The 18,878-nt window shown below is 39.2% G+C and overlaps 1 protein-coding gene across 2 annotated transcripts in view; it reads left to right on the top strand.

The window, feature by feature from the left end:
* The window catches only part of LOC117769814 (zeta-sarcoglycan), a 317,874-nt gene that overhangs the window by 228,218 nt on the left and 70,778 nt on the right, over positions 1-18,878 (top strand). The window lies entirely within an intron of this gene.

The raw sequence follows: 18,878 nt of genomic DNA, 5'->3' as shown, positions 1-18,878 counted from the left end.
TACGGCCCCGCTGTCAGTACAGTAGATTTAACATGTTTGAGCCTTTTGGGTCTATGCTGAGCCACATAATAGTTCATTGCCTTTTTTATTGGTAACATTTGAAACTGTCAGGATTGGCTTACTGTCCACTTTACATTTTCACACTCTATTCACGTCTCCATGCATTGGTGTCATGGTGGTACACTAACATAGGCCTCCAACACCTCCCCCTGTTGTAATTTTAGTTTATTACTTCATACACACTGCACCTTGCAGTATTTTATTAATGCCACAACGAAAAATAAATAAAAGCATTTTAAACTTGTTTTGACTAACATGGTAAATTTGGTTTAACCAGTTGTGTAATTAATTTTGTTTACTTATTGAGAAAAGATAGCAAACTTTTTAAAGATATCCCAGTTTAGTATTTAAATATACGCTAGTCAATCAGCATCATCTGATGTCTTTAGTTACTGTACTAATTTTGATAACAGAAAATGTTAATTTTTAACATTAGAAATTATGTCAGTTCCATACCAATTAGTATGATGCTTTAATTCTCATTCAAGAAAAGGTTATCATTATATTTTAGCAGCCTACTGTTAACTGTAACATTTTTGGGGACATTAGTTATTGTTTACCCATTTACACTTTATTAATCCCAAAAATAAACTGAAAGGTTCAGGCTCTCTTAATGGAAATTTTGAGAAAAGCAATTTTATGATATCCCACACAGATGCCGTATGCCTTATTCACACACACACACACACACACACACACACACATTTAGCATATTTTGCATAATCAGGGCCTTCCCCCAGCAGCGCATTGTGAGAGGTAAATGGAACATTGTGACTCCCAGAGAGAGCTAAATACAGAACACTGCATATAAACTATATGCGCTAACAGCAGCAACAACGACACACTGAGAAATGATATTGGCTGTGAAACTGAAAAAACAGGGTGCAGGAGAGGGAGAGAGATAATTGAGGAAAGAAAGGTGGGGGAAAAAGAGACGGAGCAGAGGTTGGAGGGAAATAAAGGGGTCAGAGAGAATCATACAGATCTAAAGAGGTGGAAGAAATGTGTGAATACAAGAAAATGAAAGAAGGCAAAAGCGAAGGCCAAGAGACAGACATAGAAAATAAAAAGAATAGAAAAAACATGGAAAACAGATAAAGCAGATTTAATGTTTTCGAGTTGTCATTGTGTTTCACATTAGGTTCTTCATTTCCATAGATGCTGGAAGGTTTTTTTTGTACCTTCCTTCCAGGTAAATTGCTGAGGTGAAATGAATCAACATTGCTGGTATATTTTGACATAGCATACCTTGTTGCAAAACATCTTTTGATTATCTTTTTTTTTTTTTCATGTGTTTGGTGATATATTCTAATTCTAATGTTGCACACTGGTGCAGTGGTAAGAACTATTGACCTCACAACAAGGAGGGTCTTGGTCAAAATGACAGAGACTAATGGTCGTTTGTCTCTGTACGTTGGCCCTGTGATGAGACAGGCAACCGGTCCAGGGTGGACCCTGCCTCTAGCACAATGTCAGCTGGGAATGGCTTCAGCCCTGCTGTGGTCTTTAAAGGAAGCTGTATAGATAATGGATGATTATCGATGTGCATGTGTTTACAGGCTATCACAGCAAATAGTAAAATAAAATTGATTATAGATTGTTATAGTTTGTTTTACAACCACAGCATAGCTTGCACTTTTGTCACAAAATCCCAGTGGTTGATTAGGGCTCTGAACGGACTAGGAAAGACTTGTTTCATGTGTCCATCAAGCAAAGACTACAGGTAGTAGACAGGAGTTGCTTGAGCACTTGGCCTTATAGCAACATCTGGCAAGGATGCAGTGCAAGGCCCCAGCCAAGAACTGCAAGGCACTAGTAAAGTATTCAGCAGACATTTGGAAGCTCCAGAGAAGCTTTGAGAGACACATGACCTGGAGTGTGTGAGGCTACTGAATAAAGATGTAATACAGCCGTAATCTCTGCCAGCCCAGAGAGCAACATCCCAAGCCAGAACTTAGAAGATATCAAACACAGAATTCTACAGTAGCTGTGTTCTTACAACAAATGTTGAGGCACATGGCTTGGGACTGATGTTAAATCCAACATACAAATTGTGGACAGATTACTGTTGTTACAAATGTGTGGTCGCTGACACACCAAGCTGGGCTAAAGGCAGTGAACTGATTGATCTCGCGGGCTGGTTGATCAACAGACTGCCCTGATTCAGGTGAGCAAACAGATTTGGCAGACAGGATGATCAAGGGGCAGTCAGAACAGGTTTCAACTGGGCATGGCTGGAACACTTTGACACAACAAGTCCTTAAAATCATATAATCAATCATCATCCCTGTCGACAGGGTAACATCACACTGACTGCCTATCTTACCCAACCATGCACCCTGACCTCCTTACATCCGTGACAACATTACATTACTTCCTCCTTTGCTACTGTTGTAGCTCAGCAGCTAATGGCAACAGAGATTATCTGGCAAATATTAGGTGCTGCTGACTATTTCAGTGGAAAGGTACGGTTTGACTTAGTTGGGAACTACAAAAATCTCTCAATGATCCCTGTGCTTGGATTTTAGTGTTTGGACTGGTTGGAGCATCAGCAGCAGTTTGAGGCATTGTATTTTCAAGTTGTCCATCCAAAAATCACTTTGTCCTTGCATCCATCCATCCCATTCTCTTCAATGTGTGACATCTCAGCAATGCTTTGACAGAATCCTTTTTTTTAACATGGCAAAAGTGTTGACCTGGACTTAAAAATATATTGATAACATTGTAGTGGTTAAACCTGAAAGATTGAGACCTCACTGGACTCTTTTATAGCCATAACTGATCAAATCAAATGCTGATTAAATAAACTTGACAACTGTTGTTAATTCCATCAAAGTATTAATCACATATTTAATGAGTCTGGATGGACTTGGATGTAAACTGGAAGGAAGCGCTTGTAAGGTACTATTTCTATTTTTGTCATACAGTCTGTGGGGGATTTACATAGTATATGTACTCTATGTAATAGTATGCATTTACTTGGAAGATGATTCCATTGTAACCCAGAGGCAGTGGGATTATCATCAGAGCAGCAGGTTTTGTAGGGTATTTCACGGTGTGTTGGTGCATTTTAAAGGCACACTGCGAATGCGAGGTTCACTCATATCTCGCTCTCTTTTCACTATTCCCACAAAGGCCCGTCTTTAGCGACACACATGCATGAGCACACACATTCACATACACACACACACACAGTCTTGCCACTAGGTCCTATAATTGCCTCCATAGGGATTCAATGACGACCTGTCTAGAGGCACAACGGAAACTTATTTATTCTTCTCTTTCGCTTTCCATATATATCTTTTTAATTCAGCATTTTCCTTTTATCTTGATCTATGACATGTCTTTCTATGCATCCCCCTATTTCTATGTTGTTGTCTTTCTCTTTCACCCCCGGAGTAATACTGGCTCCCAGGAGAGAGGCCTGGTTATGTGGTAGAATCCCAGGATAAGGGCCTCACTTATTGAAGAAAGGTATAAAAGGCGGCCTGTTTTAGGGGATGGAGCCAAATCAAATGATAATTAAGACTCCCAGAGAGATGACTGAAAAACAATAATGGATGTATGAAATATAATGGAAAAATCTAAAGCAACAATTAAAAGTACTCCTCTCATTTATATCCTGTACTGCAGCTTCGAGGAAGATCAAGAAAGGAAATGTTGGGGGTGGGTAAGGTGGGAGGATGCCATAACTTTATTTTTGCTGTTTGTCAGTTTGAGATTTATTACTCCTTCTCTCTGCCTCATACTTTCTCTGTGCTTCTTCTCTGGGGACCTGAGCTAGCTGAAACTTCTCCAACTCTGGAGCTGTAATTGAATAGCAGAGAGTCCTAATGGAACATTAGGCTGTTCCCGTCTTGGCAGGCCCTATTGATTTTGACTTTGCAGCATTGTAAACAATCCGGGCTAAATGTAACTGAACGGATGCAGACCTTGGTATAGGCTATAATTTGAGGGCTCTTGCAGTGCAACTGTTGCGCTGTGGCAGCTCTAACTGTTACAGTGTGGCTTTGTTTGACTTTAATAGCATGTTACCTGAAATGGCTCTCACTTTCTCAGAAGAATAATAGCCGGTAACTTGAGTTTGTTTGATTTCCTCTTCATGGCTTGTGTTTGTGTGGAAGAAAAGGATGCCACAATATCCAACTGTCAAGCACACTTGATTTTAATTGCATGTCACCTGTGGTGTATGAGGCTGCTGCTTTTCTTCGAAGAATAATGGCTTTTTTGATGTGATTTTGTTTGCGGTCGCATCTAGGAAAGCGACTGGCATGTTTTTATGCCCACTGTGCTTTCCATCATCATCAGTGTATAGGGCCACCCTGTGAAGGTGATGTCTCCCATGTGAAGAAAAAACAAACCCTAAGCTATCATTCAGACACACTGTCAACAGGAAGTTAAACCTCTAGGAACATTTGATTTTAAATTGCGTATCACCCCATTATGTGTGATTTGTCACATGAACAGTCTGTAGTGTAGAGTGGCTCAGATGCAATTGAAGTTATTACCACCCAGAACTGTGTGTGTGTGGTATTACTCATGTTGTGAGGACATATCTTCCCTATGGATACAAAAAGCAAGTCCCTATAATGTTAAACAATACATTTTAAGTTGAAGACATGTTTTAGGGGTTAGGTATATGTTTATGTTTAGGTTAAGGTTAGGGGTAGACAAGTAATAACTACGCTTAAGGTTAGAATAAGTCTCCACTAAATCACTAAATCAATGCAAGTCAATGAAAGGTCATTTTGAAGTCGTGGAGACACAACTGTGTGTGTGTGTGTGTGTGTGTGTGTGTGTGTGTGTGTGTGTGTGTGTGTTTGTGTGTGTTTGTGTGACTGTGCTCATTTTTGTTAGCTCTTTTCCACCACAAACACTGACCTGGTAGATTCATGGGGACCAAAGCCAAGTCCACATGAGTCAAAATCTAATTTCTTAGGTTCTGGTTAGGGTTTGGGATAAGGTTTTGGTCATAGGCCGTATAAGTGTGAATGTGAGTGGGAATGGGTTTTTTCCCTGTATGTTGTCCCTGTGTGTGTACCCCGCCTCTCGTCCAATGTAAACTGGGATTGGCTCCAGTTCCCCCCACAACCTCAAAGTATAATCATTAAAGATAATGGATTGATGGATGTCCTCAATGAATGAAAGTCAATGCAAAGTAATAATAACGATTTCTACTTTATCCAGTTTATGTGTGTGTTCGTAGAGTTTTTTTTATTATAATCTCAGGCCTCCTTACGAAGTCTCTTTAAAAGCCCACTTTCCTCTGATTGTCCGAACATCTGGAAGCCTACTGATATATAAATATATATTGATCAAGCTTCTCTTGATGCTTATTACATGATCTCACCCAGCTTCTATTCATCTGCTGCTGCTTCCTGTCATTATATCCCATTATGTCTTTGTCCTATTGCTCAAATATGTAACCCACTAATCTCCCATAGAAGAAGACTCAACATGCAGTGTCCCCACGTCCAACAAATGTGAAGTGTATTCGATTTAAACACCTTGTCACCTTTAGGGGGTGGCTCTCAGTATATGAGAATATCTCCAGGTTTCAGTCTGCAGAGAGGGGTAGCTGAGACATGCTGTCGGTGATAATAGGCATTGACATCAAAAAATGAGCGCTCCATCAAGCAGACACATGCTGCTGAGGGCTTGTAAGATGTCCGAGCTTTTTCTATGTCCCCCGGAACATTGAGAGCGATATCAAATAAGATGTCTGAGCCACCAGTAAGGATAAATTGAAGATAATGGAAAAAGGAATAAAGAAAAGTTGGACTGAGAGAGGTTTGTAGAGGTTCGTGGGGTGAAGGGAATATTTTATCATTTTTTCCTGCGATTAAGAATATGGTCATCTTTTAATTCAAGACTGAGCTTGGAAGGGTGTGTAGTTGAGCATGTGGGTGTGTATGTGTGCGTGACTGTCTGCATATTTGTCCGTCTGCGTCATCTAATTCCTGTGTGTCCGCTGTGCGAGTGTCCGGCATGGACGTGTGTGCCAGACGTGGTCGCGACCCATTTAAAAATAGTCCCCATTAACATTTAACAGCGATTTTCCGAATGTCAGGACAAAGAAAGTCACATTGGCCCTTGAGGGGAGTGAGGGAACGAGACAAAATGAATAAGAATATTAATCCCTTGCTCCAAAAGATCATTCCATCCCTCCCTGCAGCTGCTGTCTCAGAGGTCATGTCATCCAAGAGCTACAACAAATCCGCTCATCACAGAACTTGACTGGAGAAAAAGGGCACATCGTGGCGTGCCATGTTAAATGTAAAAACTTGATAGTGCTGTCATTAAAGTGGATATTGCTTCAACCAAAATCCATCTGAATGTGCTTGACACTTCCCTGTCAAGCCGAATTGTAAGTCTGCCTTTGAGAGTTTAGGGCAAAAGCAAAACTGGCCGACATGTCTTAGATACAACTTACCGTAGGAGTTTTCCTTACGGAGCACGCAGCTCACATAATAATATTTTATACTTGGGCTGTTTTGACAACCACAGAAGCTGTCAGGATAAATTACAAATACCAAAAAGGGAAACAAAATTAATTGAATATGACTGTGTAGTTCTTTGCTTTATGTTAGTCACAGTCTATTATTCAAACCGTTGCAGGGGGGAAAAAGGTGCTATCATCATATTTCAAAACTTTTTTTCTCCCCGTGAGATATGATGATGTGCCTGCTTTTATAAACTCATTCTAAAAAATAACAACACATGCTTTTGAACAACTTCCCTTCCTCATAACTAATCCAGGCTCTACACAGTCCACATCTATAAATGTCACATTACTGGCATCAGGACAGTAGTTACCGTTGAGCACAAGGCCATCAGCTGTGTGCCAGCACTCCATTTATTGTTTGATTTAATAAACTACACACATATGGTCATTGATAGTTGGCTGCATTTCTTCCTGAGTACAGTGTCATTTTTGACTACGTACCTAAACCCATAGTTACACTCTGTGTTTATATGTCTCAATGCCACTGTGCTTGTCCCATTCTTCTGTAACAACAGTGGCTTCAGCTATAAAAAAATACTGCCACGATTTAAAGCAAAAAGAAATAATGCAATACTTTGCCTCAAAGAGTGCAGCGCTGGGTTTACTCTTTATATTCATGTTTAAATATCCCCCAATCCTGGTGTCTGTGAAGTAATTGGCGTGATGATCAGGCGAGCGGATAGCTTTGTACAGTAAAATGTATCTCTCAGCCCAGAGCTAGTTTCAATGATAGCATCAGCGGGGAAATGAGGGCATATATTAGGTACGCGAAAAGTTGAACAGAGCTGTTTCCTTCCTCAGCCGCAGCCATGTATTTCTTGAAGTGTGTTAATGCATTTCCGCAGTTTAATCAGCATGTCAAATTAAGTATGTAGACCGTATGCTAGAACATGAGAGGGATTCATGCTAACTACACTGACTCAAGCCTATAACACGAAACACATGATGATTAGTAAAATAAGACACGTTTTATTCAGTCTTATTAACCAAGGCTGGTTCATCACTATCCTCCTTACTCCCCTGTCTGTATCATCATGAACTAAAACATATATTTTGTCATGTAATTGAGACTAATCTGTCTGTAGTGTTCTGATCTACTTTAAATAACATCTTAACATTAAGACTGTATATCACCAACATGGATTTTCTGATATTCTAGACAGTTATGTATTAGACTGGTGTTTTGCATTTTGGACATTCGAGCTGGTTAAAGAAAAAAAAGTAAACATTGATGATTATCATGATAAATGTACCTTGAACCTTTGTTGAATTGCTATTTATGAAAATTATATTGTGATAGTTATTTATATTGTTTTATTGCCCAGCCCTAAAACTACAGTGTCATTATGTAAACACTGGGCAGTCAATATTCTACATTTCTGATAATAGTTTAAGTAAAGGTTAAACATGAACCTTCAAGAGCATCAGTCATTTAATGTGAAAAGCTGAAAAACTGTTTTCTAATACTGCACAGAGAATATTTTCACGATATTGCAAATTATGTTGTGAGAATTACAATATATGTATTTCTAAATATTTTAACCATTACAGATTAAATGTACATTAATATAATCGATTTATCAGCTCACACACATTTATACACAAAAGTCAGCCTACACAGACAATTGACAGCATATTCACACCAGACATCTTTTTGACAAGATGCAGTCAAATAATTTTTTTTTTTAAATGAAATAAAAAAGAAATCCTCACACACATGGATATACACTGTAATTACACAAAGTATGTTGAAATATAATTTTCTGACATGCATATAAACAGTGTATATTCTAACATACTCATACAAGAAATACATCAAACCAACATGGTCAGTGCATCTCTAGACACACTCTCTCCCTGAAGGAATTATGTATGCAGGTTGTTTCCAGGGGCCACAATCCACTGTGTGAAATTAATTAAGGCTGGACATTTGAATTAATTAACTGGACGGGAGTGTGGCATTACACTGCTCTGGCCTTATGACATTAAACACACACTCGCACAAAGACACACATTCCCACACTAAGCTGACACACACAGATTAGATTTAATTACCAGTCTGCAGATCAGTGGTACAATGAGGTTCAGCCTTAATTACATATTGTACTGTCCCTCCGTGTGTGTGTGTGTGTGTGTGTGTGTGTGTGTGTGTGTGTGTGTGTGTGTGTGTGTGTGTGTGTGTCAGTGAGAGAAAGGAATTGGATGGCAAAAAAAAGATCAACAGCATTCCAGTAACATGAATCTGAGTGCAAAGTAAGCAGATTTCATTCTATGCTGCTCCAATGTATCGTCCACATATGGCAATTCTTACGTCCTATGCTAACTCAGCTAAAAAGGCAAACCTTCACATTTGCGATCTTGTCTCTACTGAAACTTAGAAATTCCCTAAAGGAATATTCCTCAAACATCTGTGTTGTGAGCATAAAAGAGTCAATGTAAGCTTGAGAGGTGGCACTAAAAATGAGGAATGTCTTGCTCTGCAAAGGACAACAGCTGGAGTCAGTTATAATGATGCAGTTGAAATTCATGGCAACTGCAAACTAGCTTCACACCAAAGCATACATTCAAATAAACAAATACCACCGCTGATGCTGCCTGATAATCAAAGCTGAAATTACATACTACTATTTGATTCATGTACTGTCACTGATGTTGTGCTTGCAGCACTTGACTTCTGTGACACTGAATGCAGCGGTCTGTGCTTTTCTCTGTTTCTCATTTCTGACTCTCAAAAAAATTGCAGAACTGAGAGCACAGTTGGTATTTCTGTAATTTAAGTACAAACACCTTTGTCCTCATTCAGTTTCCCTCTCACTATTGCTGTGGCCATTTTTCTGTCACAGTTTTTCATGGCTGAAGTTAAGTGGTCTGCGCTCTTGAGCAGCTTGTATACAGTCAGAGAACTGAACATGGTCACGGCAAAGTGCCAAAGTCTGTGTGCTGTGGTAAACAGCCCCGGGATGAGTATCCTCATGCATTTATAATCTGCATTCATAATTGCAGAGCTGAACGCCTGAAGTAAATTGAAGGGACAACACCTAATGGTTAAGTGGTCCATGTCTGGTGAATAATTTGGGGAAAGCACAGTGCAGATTTGTTGATTGGGTAAGGTAAGGTTATTTTCCAATTGGACACAAGTGCTTTACAGAGGCATGGAAATACAAATAAATGAAATAAGACGATGAAAATATTTCAAAGTGCTTTACAGGGGCACATAATAATTCAACACTGTTCAAAATGTTAAGAAGACAATGCAATTGCAGTTCAAAGACAACACAATCAATTAAGAAAGTAAGTTGTTAGAGATTAAAGTAGGAAATTGAAATGAAGTAAGTTGTATGAAGTAAAAAAAAAAGTATATGAAGTAAAAAGCTGGTGGGGCTGATATGGATGAAAGGATAATAGACGTATGAATACGTGTCAACAGGACAGAAAGAGATATGTACATTTTAAATTGACTGGTCACAACATGTGTTGATGCGTTTAGGTGCTCAGCAATTTATTTAAGAGCTGTTATTTTTAGTAGAGTACAGGTATTCAGGAAGCTTGTTCTGCAGGGTGAGGAGCATAGAAACCAGGAGCTGCTTCACCAGAGTAAACCTGTCCCAGATGACCTGAATGGTCTGGATGTCTTGTAACATAGGAATTCAGGCCCAAGACTTTTACTGCTCTTTAGAAAAGTTATCCTTTAATTCCCAGGATGACAGTGCAGGGATTTAAAGACTGTTAATGTAAAGTTAATCTACGTCCTTGGTGCTAGTGAGGACCCTGACAGCAACATGCTGGAGGAGCTGCAGCTGTGTCGTTGATTTGTTTTACTAACTCATGATACAACTCATGATTAAACAGCCCACTCTGCCACTCGGGGGCTGGTTTACATATGGATTCTATGTACTGAACCTGCAAACACAGTGTAAATGTTGTACGCCACAGTTGTGTTGGACATTTTGACCCATATCATTTTTTTCAGCATAAACATTTGTCAGATGAGGGTGTGTGTATCCAGCTCGCCTTGACTCTGGGATGTATAGTTAGATAGGGTATAGCTTGAGGTTTAATAAGGACAGTCCCTGGAGCGGCTGCAGTCCTTCTCTTCCACCCTGCCAACCCCAGAGCTCGAGATCAGGATTAGTTTGCATGATTTTCTTAAAGCTCTATATCTTCATCAGAAACGGGGCAGGAGTAAGTGAAAAAGGCGTCGCTAATAATGAGTTCTATACAAAAGTTCTAGTGCCAGGACTCTACCTCTCATATTTTTATACATACATTTACACATTTAAAGAATGTTATTTTTAAGATGAACTTTTCATCATGTTAAATTAAGTTCTTGGTTATATATTTAATTGAAGTAGGTAAAATAAATTATATATTTTTTTCTGGGTAGTAGACGGCTCTAAAAAGAGCTCATCTTTTGGCAGTCTGTAGATTCACAGTTGTTGAGGTACAGCCCCGTTTTGCTTTGAAGCACTTTCTAAAGCTACAAAAGGAGGGAATACTAGGACAGGCTTTCACCATTATGTTCTTCCTGGTAAAATCATGGTGGATTTAGTTTGCCTTGCCATAGAGCTCCCCGTTCTCTTGGGACCAGTACAATGATATAGTAATAGATCTGCCACTGAGAGATCCCTGTACTCAAATGTCAGTGTGGCACAGCTAAGGTGATAACTGAAGATCTTCTTCTCCCTTAAGTCCTTGGAACATGGTACAACTGTGGAAAAGAAAAGCCAATTATCATACCAAAACAACGGGGAGCTTCCATCCAGAAATCCAGTCTTCTAGCCCAGAGACCCCTGCCTAAGTTGAAAGCAGTCGCATTGCTCATTGATCCTCACAAATGCTACACCTAACTTAAAACCTGTATTCGCATAACTAAAACTGTTGATCGAGAGATGGAGTGTCACTTAATGAGCAAATGTATCCCATCAAATCCTGCACAACAGATGGCAAATTTAAATTGTAGATATTCAATACAACTTCCCCCATGGTTGGTTTGGATATTAACTGGTAGCACCAGTACAAATGTGGTAGCCATTTCAATTCAAGTAATGTTCATATATATAAAGATAAATATATATATATATATATATATATATAAATATTTTCCTGCCAGCTTTATAGAACCTAGAGCACAAACCCAGCTCTACACCACATAATTCTGGGAAGGGGATAAACATACACAAGAGGCAAAGTGATTATCATTCAAAGAGGGAGAAGGAAGAGAAGAGGGCTGCTGAGAGCAGGTGCTGCAGTTTGTCATTAACAACATACAATGCAAAGACATGAAGAAAGACAAAGTAAACACTGCTCGAGTCTGCAGGAGGATGAAGACCCAGGTCAAAACACTTTGTAAATCATGAACCTAAACCAATGGGCAGTTCTGAGAAAAAGAAAAGGAGGAGGTGAAAAGTTGGGAAAGGAAAGAGAAGACTGAATCTGTAGACAACACACATTTCAGCTAATCTCAGTGGGAAAGCAAATTGTTGGCAATAAATTAGTTGGAATTGTTGGCAGCTGAAAGGTTCAATTTCAAAAATACTTAGGGGGATCCCCAAGTTTAAACCTGCAATTATGACACCTTTATTACATATACCAGATCATTTTGTGATACTCTTGAGTTCCCTGGTATCATACTGTACAAAATGGCTGAATGGCAAAAGGACCCCGAATAAATAACAGCAGCCCTGTTTGGATCTCTAAGAGGGAGCAGGGATGCGTAGACGTAATGGAGTAGAAAGTGAGGAACACAGCAGAGGGAATCAAGATTAAGGACTAAGCGCTGGATGGAGATCAAAGTGAGATATAACAAGAATTGTAAGTAAGCAGGGGGTCTTTGGTTGCCTGGACAACTGAGAGTTGAAAATTAATGGAAGATAAGACAGTTGAAAGAGAGTTCAAGGAAAAGTAAAAGAAAAATGACAGGAGAGGAAGATCAAAGATTATTCTGTTCTTTATTCTTGTGTCCTGTCCAATCCTGGTCTCAACCTCGGTAACTGTTTAAATTGTGTAGAAATACTGTATTATATCTAAGAAAAGTTATTTTTTATTTCTTAACATCCATGTCCTATGGTCCCTAACCTTTTCTTCCCTCTTCTGTTAATGGGAACTGGATCCAGCTATCGATGCACCACACTATAGGGACTCCTGTTCACTCATTATTATAACATGTCCTTGCCTTCAGCACCTACCAATGACGAAATATAGGATGCAGTCTTAAATTGTAATCCTACTTTCACATCTCAGGAGCTCTTTCAACACTGGCCACATGGGTCAGCACAACAGGAAGGACCAGCTATGCACAGTCCTTACAGAAGCATAGAGGATATTTGTTTGAGTTAGTCATTTTTTCAGCTATTTTGTGTTTTGTTTTGTAAATATATTTGTCTTCAGCCTTCATAAGCTGATGTGCGATGTTCATAAAATATTAATTTGCAGAAAATCATGACATTGAAAAGCTTTATTTAACTCCATGGGTTTAAACTATTCTCTGCCTTTTTTAGCTTCATCATTTTGTATCTCTCTGACCAATTCCCAATTGTTGCTCTCATACCCTCCTCTCATCTTTATTAACCATTTCCATGTCCCATTTCATGCAATTTTTCCCCATCAAGACAATCCACTTCATCTCTGTCATGTCCAGCCCTTGTAAACCATTCCCGGTAATTATAGAGGCAGCTACTCAACTGGGGATTTCATCACATGGCTGAGAGCTCTGCAGAGAGGCCAAATTCAGAAAATCCCTATCGCAGCAATAACTAAGCACAAGACACACTGAACTGCGAGAAAATGAGCCAAAAAAACCAAGAGGAGCTTTGATTAAAGCCTCCAACCAAATGCAAACACAAAGGTTGCCCCGCTAAAGAATGTAAGAGACAGGGTTGCGGAATAAAAGATGAGTGTGTGGGTGTGTGTATGTTCATGCAAAAATGGACAAGATTTGATTGATTTTGTATGGCTAAAGAAGCTTAGTTTACTTACTTTTTTTGCACTAAAAGTGCTAATTGTTACACTGCACAAATCCTCAAGAATTCAGTAAATAATTATCAGTCTTTCCAGTCCCTCACACAGACAAAATGCACATGTGTTATCCTGTACAATTCAAGAGGATTGAGCCTTTATGGAAGATATGATTTCCCATCGGTCTCAAGTCCCCGATGAATGTGTGATATTTTTTAACACATCGCACATTTGATGCCTTCGAACACTGTGCACTTTGGGTCAACAGGAGAGAGTGAGATGTTCATTTTAAATTGGTCACAACATGTGTGTACGTGTTTAGGTGCTCAGCATGTCATACAAAAATTCTCAGTTAGCTATATTTGCCTCATTTTTTTTGCCTTTCTTTTTTATTCTTGCTTTTACTGCAGTTTTCAGGTTGTCTGCCCATTTGCACACACAACTAAGTACATCCATCTGCCATGTTCTCATGAAATCGAAATCTCAGGAAGCCCTTGATGGAGTTTCTTCAAATTTGGTAACGTTCACTTGGACTCAGGATAAATTGATTCATATTTGATGGTTGAAGATCAACTTGTTTTTGGTCATAAGTCTAGAAATAGTATGTTAATGACATGATGCAAATTTACACGATTTACACAAATCTAATGGGATGAAATGATGAAGTAATGATATTTTATATTCCAGAGGTTAAAGGCCAATTTCACTTGTCCTGAGATGACCTGAAGGACGTCATCTGCATCTCTTCAAAGTCTCCATTACATATATAAGTCTGGACGGACATCAACATAATCTGCAACTTGGCTGGTTGGCTGGTTATGTTTCCACAAGTAATGATAACTTAGATATAGATTTCCAGCCAGATTAGGACCAGCAGCATTTATGCTCTAGCTATAGAGCAGTATTTAAATGTTATTTATTTATGCTAGCCACGTTAGCTACTTGGACTGCCTTGCTTTGAGGGATTGGGTTGCTCTGACTTTGTAGGGGTGACAAAGTTAAAGAGAAGAGTCTGTGTAGACATTTAAGAAAAAAAGAGAGTCAAACACATACATACACAAGCACTCATATACCCATGGGCTCAGTACAAATGAAAAGGGATCTGTTATGATGCCTTAGGGAATTGGATTGAAACAGAAACATCAAAGAAACTACAAGAAGAAAGAAGGGTACCAGAGCAAAAAAAAAAACATATACAGAATCAGATATTGAATAAATTGGAATCCATGAATCTCCAGTATCAGTCTCAAAGCCAGGGCGATGCGGCACCAGTCATTTTTGAGTTATGAGTGAACGAGAAACAAAGAAAAACACATTACGGAAGAAGTTGCCTTAAGTTGTGTTCAATGAAAAGTATTCAGGAGATGGTGTGTGTGTGTGTGTGTGTGTGTGTGTGTGTGTGTGTGTGTGTGTGTGTGTGTGCTTTACCCACTACAGTTGTTGGAAACTGACTCTGATCAATAATCTATTAGCCGCAAGACATGTCTGTATGGGTAAGCATAAATACACACACGAACAAGCATATACGCATTTAGACAAAAAAGGTGAATAAGGTTAAATCTTGTCACATTTGTAATTCCACACACACTGTGCATACACATATTGTCTTAGACAATGGGCAGACACACACACACACACACACACACACACACACACATACTATCGCTCCTATAGATGCACAAACTTCTCCAGAGTTAACTTATTCCTCTTTCACTTCAAGTATTTGCACCACGGGGGAATATTTCATGGCAAATGCAGCATTGCAACTCTATCTGCTCTGCTCTCCTCTCCGCCTCCGTCCTTCCCACTTATCTTGTCTCTTCTCCTCTATTTAACCATGCCACAGGACACAGAACTTGAGGCAAAATATGCTTCATTAGAGACAAGTATGACCATGATGTAACCACGGACACATGTCCAAGCTGATTTTGTTTCGCTGATATTGCTGTATAATGACCTTGGGTGTGAGTACCTGTCTTCTGCAGACTGGTGTGTGTGTAGTATCGTGTGTATGCCTGCATGTATCATGATGGATCATTCAGCATCTCACTGGTTCATTGCCATAACAACGCGATCGATTTCACTTGGCCTCTGTGTGAGTCTAAAACAGATATAGCAGACGCATCTACATGATATAAATGGCATGACTTTATACTGTGCACACTGAGTCACATTTGATGCCACTTTTTATTGCTGGGTTTGTTCTTGTGTGCACAGAGGTCTACACACAGAAATATAATGTATCCCTTAGTGAAATATGCATATAGAAGCAGGTGCTTATGATATGTCCCTTTAGACAAGCAAGCATGTTTTTTCTGTTAGTATATATGGAGCCTTATATAGTATGTGTTCCAGGTTTGAACATACTTGTCAGCATGATGCTTACTGTGTGACGTTTGCATGTTAGCCCTCGTGAATGCGTGGGTTTCTTCAGAGTGCAGATTTGCCCATTAAAAAACTGTCAACTGAATGTGAGGGGGCTTGTATGGATATGCGTTAATATCTGCTCTGCTTATATAACTTTTATCTTCTTAAATTTCACACAATGTCACAAAATTGTTGATATTTACCTTTTTGTCTTTCATTATTCCCGTTGTCCCATGAAAAGTTGTTTTCACTTGCAAAAAAAACAACTAAATGTTTTAGGATAAAAGTAAGGACTGGTTTATTGGCTTGATAATAACCACAAGCATCCAAACATACTGTAGCTTCTTTTTTTTGTGTATGCTCACAGCACACCACCAAACAATACACACGAATCACTGCTTCATTGCCATAACAACACCATTGATTTCTCTTGGCCTCCAACAGATAGTGCAGCCATATCTACATGATATTCATGGAATTACTTTATACAGTGTGATGGGTTTCTTCTTTGTGTGCATAGATGGCAACGCACACAAAAATATACTGTATCCTTCAGTGAAATATGCATATAGAAGCAGGTGTGGAGGATAAGCCATTTAACCACCATTGGACCGAAGAAGTGAAAGCTTCTGACTCTGTATTTATGTTTGTGTAGAAGGTGGTTGAGTTGCTTGGTATCATTGCCTCAAAACAAAACAAAAAATGCCGATGTTTGAATGTGCTCGTCAACACATTTTGTGTGAAGTTTGCATGTTTGCCCTCATGTCTCTGTGGTTTTGTCTCAGTGCAGAACTGCCCAATAAAAAAAAACAGTCCACAGTGTGTTGGGCTTTAACCCTCTAATGGACTCGCCACTTGTCAAAGTTATAATCCTGCACTTTCATGAAATGGATGGATGTTTATAAAGAACTGCAAAATATATTTGGCTCTGGAAGAATATTTTAAGATAGTATTATTTACATTTTTGTGTTTCATTATTTTCATTGACCCATGTGGTTGTGTTTGATAAGAAGTGGTTTTCACAAGAATAAGAAAGATTTTAGGACCAACATTTGAGGACTCAAAGAAAGTTTCCTGCACATAGTTTCGGTTTTTCACGTTCATTTGTTTATTTTTATCATGTTCTACTTTTTCATTTTCTTTTATCATACCCTGACCCTGGTTTTGTTCAGCCACAGCAACAACTCTCACAAAAAATATTTAAATAATGCCACAACAGGACGTATACTATCTGCCGAGCTTGGGCTTAATTCCATTCTTTGAGAATGTATTGCACCGCTGTAATCTGAACTGTTATGTAAAACTCCTTCAGATGTATTCTATCTCTAAGGCCTTGGGTTGGAAGGTAAAAATTATAGTAGGGATATATTTTCTGGAGCTGTGTGTCTTTTTGTTGACTGGTCCCTTAAGCACCATACATTATTGTGGAGAGGCAACATAAAAGGCCGACGTAGCAGCTTCTGAGCCTAGATCTATTTGTTGTGGCTATCTCTTAAACAAATGCTCCAGTTTACCCTCCTCTGTTTTGCATCTCTACCTTGCTGTCCCTCTTTACTCCCCCTGTTTCAAGATTTATAGCTCTGCTTGCCCGAAGCTGGGAGGTCCCAGCTCCCCCCAGTACTTCTCCCTCTATTCCTGTAAACCTCTTTTTACTACAGGCCCAACACACAACCCACTTTTTCTCTCTGGGCCTTTCCCCTGTGAGAGTAATCAATTTCATACAGAGAGAGTAATAAGACTTGGTGGTACAATGGAGCCATCCAGTAAACTTTTCAGGAATAACACTAAAGCAGCAATTTTTTATTATTGATTCCAATCAATCTTGACATGGCACAGTTCTTTAAATTAGTTTTTGTTGTAAATACTTTTATATTAATAAAATGACACTTTGGGGATAGTGGTTTCCAGCTAGATTTTACGGCGCAAAAAAGGTACTCTTCGGATGAATCATAAAGATATCGCCTGGAAGGTGTTATAAGACAGCACATCATTTTTCATCTGGCAGAAGAGCTGGATTAATGGTTTCAATTGTTGTAGCTTTGAGTCTGGAGACTTGAAAATAGCTCACACCTACTCTCTGTCCAACACTAACTCGAAAAGTCCCTGAACCAACAGTTCCACTATTGTTGACATTTCTTCTTCGTGTTCTATGGTTTTCTTTCTGGAACTATTGGCCACACTGCCCCCCAGCAATTAAATGTGGCACTTTCTGTGTGTTTTATATATAACCATAAGATTTCTGAAGACATCTACAAATATGGACAAATTGAACGCAGAGCATGGACATAAGGCTCCATCTATAGAGATATACGCATCTATCGTTGGGAATGAATGCGCCTTTAGTCTAAAATTAATCTGCATTTGTTAAAAAATAGTCATAGATGTTCTCTTACACTTTTCTCTGGCCTCAGTCCTCAGCAGTTCTTTGAGTTCGTCTTAATTAATAAACCCGACCTTTTCTCAACTGGAAAGTTGCCACTGAGGTGTTTAATTACATTTCCAACTTGACAGTATTTCTGTGGGGCTACACTCTCATTTTGTTTAGGTCTGCCTAAGATTTTCCATCCATCAATTCACTACGCCACTTATACGTTTAAGGTTTTTGGGGGACAGGGCTGCTGGAGCCAATCCCAGCTCACATTGGGCCATTTGCCAGCATGTTGCTTGAACAACCATTCACACTTACAGGCATTCTAGTCTCCAATTCACCTAAGATCCATGTCTTTGGATGTGAAAGTGGAGAAAACCCAAACAGACACAGGGAGAACATGCAAACTCCACACAGAGAGGCCCTTGCAGTCAGATTCAAATCAGAACCTTCTTGCTGGCGACACTGCACTGTGCCAACACACCTAAAATTATGTCATATATTACCAGGCATCACAACAATTTTGCCAGATACAAGGTAACATTTAAGTCTAGTTTATCAAGGAACCAAAGACAAATGGAAAATGACATTTCAGAGACACATAAATAGGCAAAAGGATGAGAA

Source organism: Hippoglossus hippoglossus, chromosome 1, assembly GCF_009819705.1.
Source record: "Hippoglossus hippoglossus isolate fHipHip1 chromosome 1, fHipHip1.pri, whole genome shotgun sequence".
In the NCBI taxonomy this organism is placed as follows: Eukaryota; Metazoa; Chordata; class Actinopteri; order Pleuronectiformes; family Pleuronectidae; genus Hippoglossus; species Hippoglossus hippoglossus.
The sequence above is the reverse complement of the archived record's forward strand: the minus strand, read 5'-3'. Positions and strand labels throughout refer to the sequence as shown.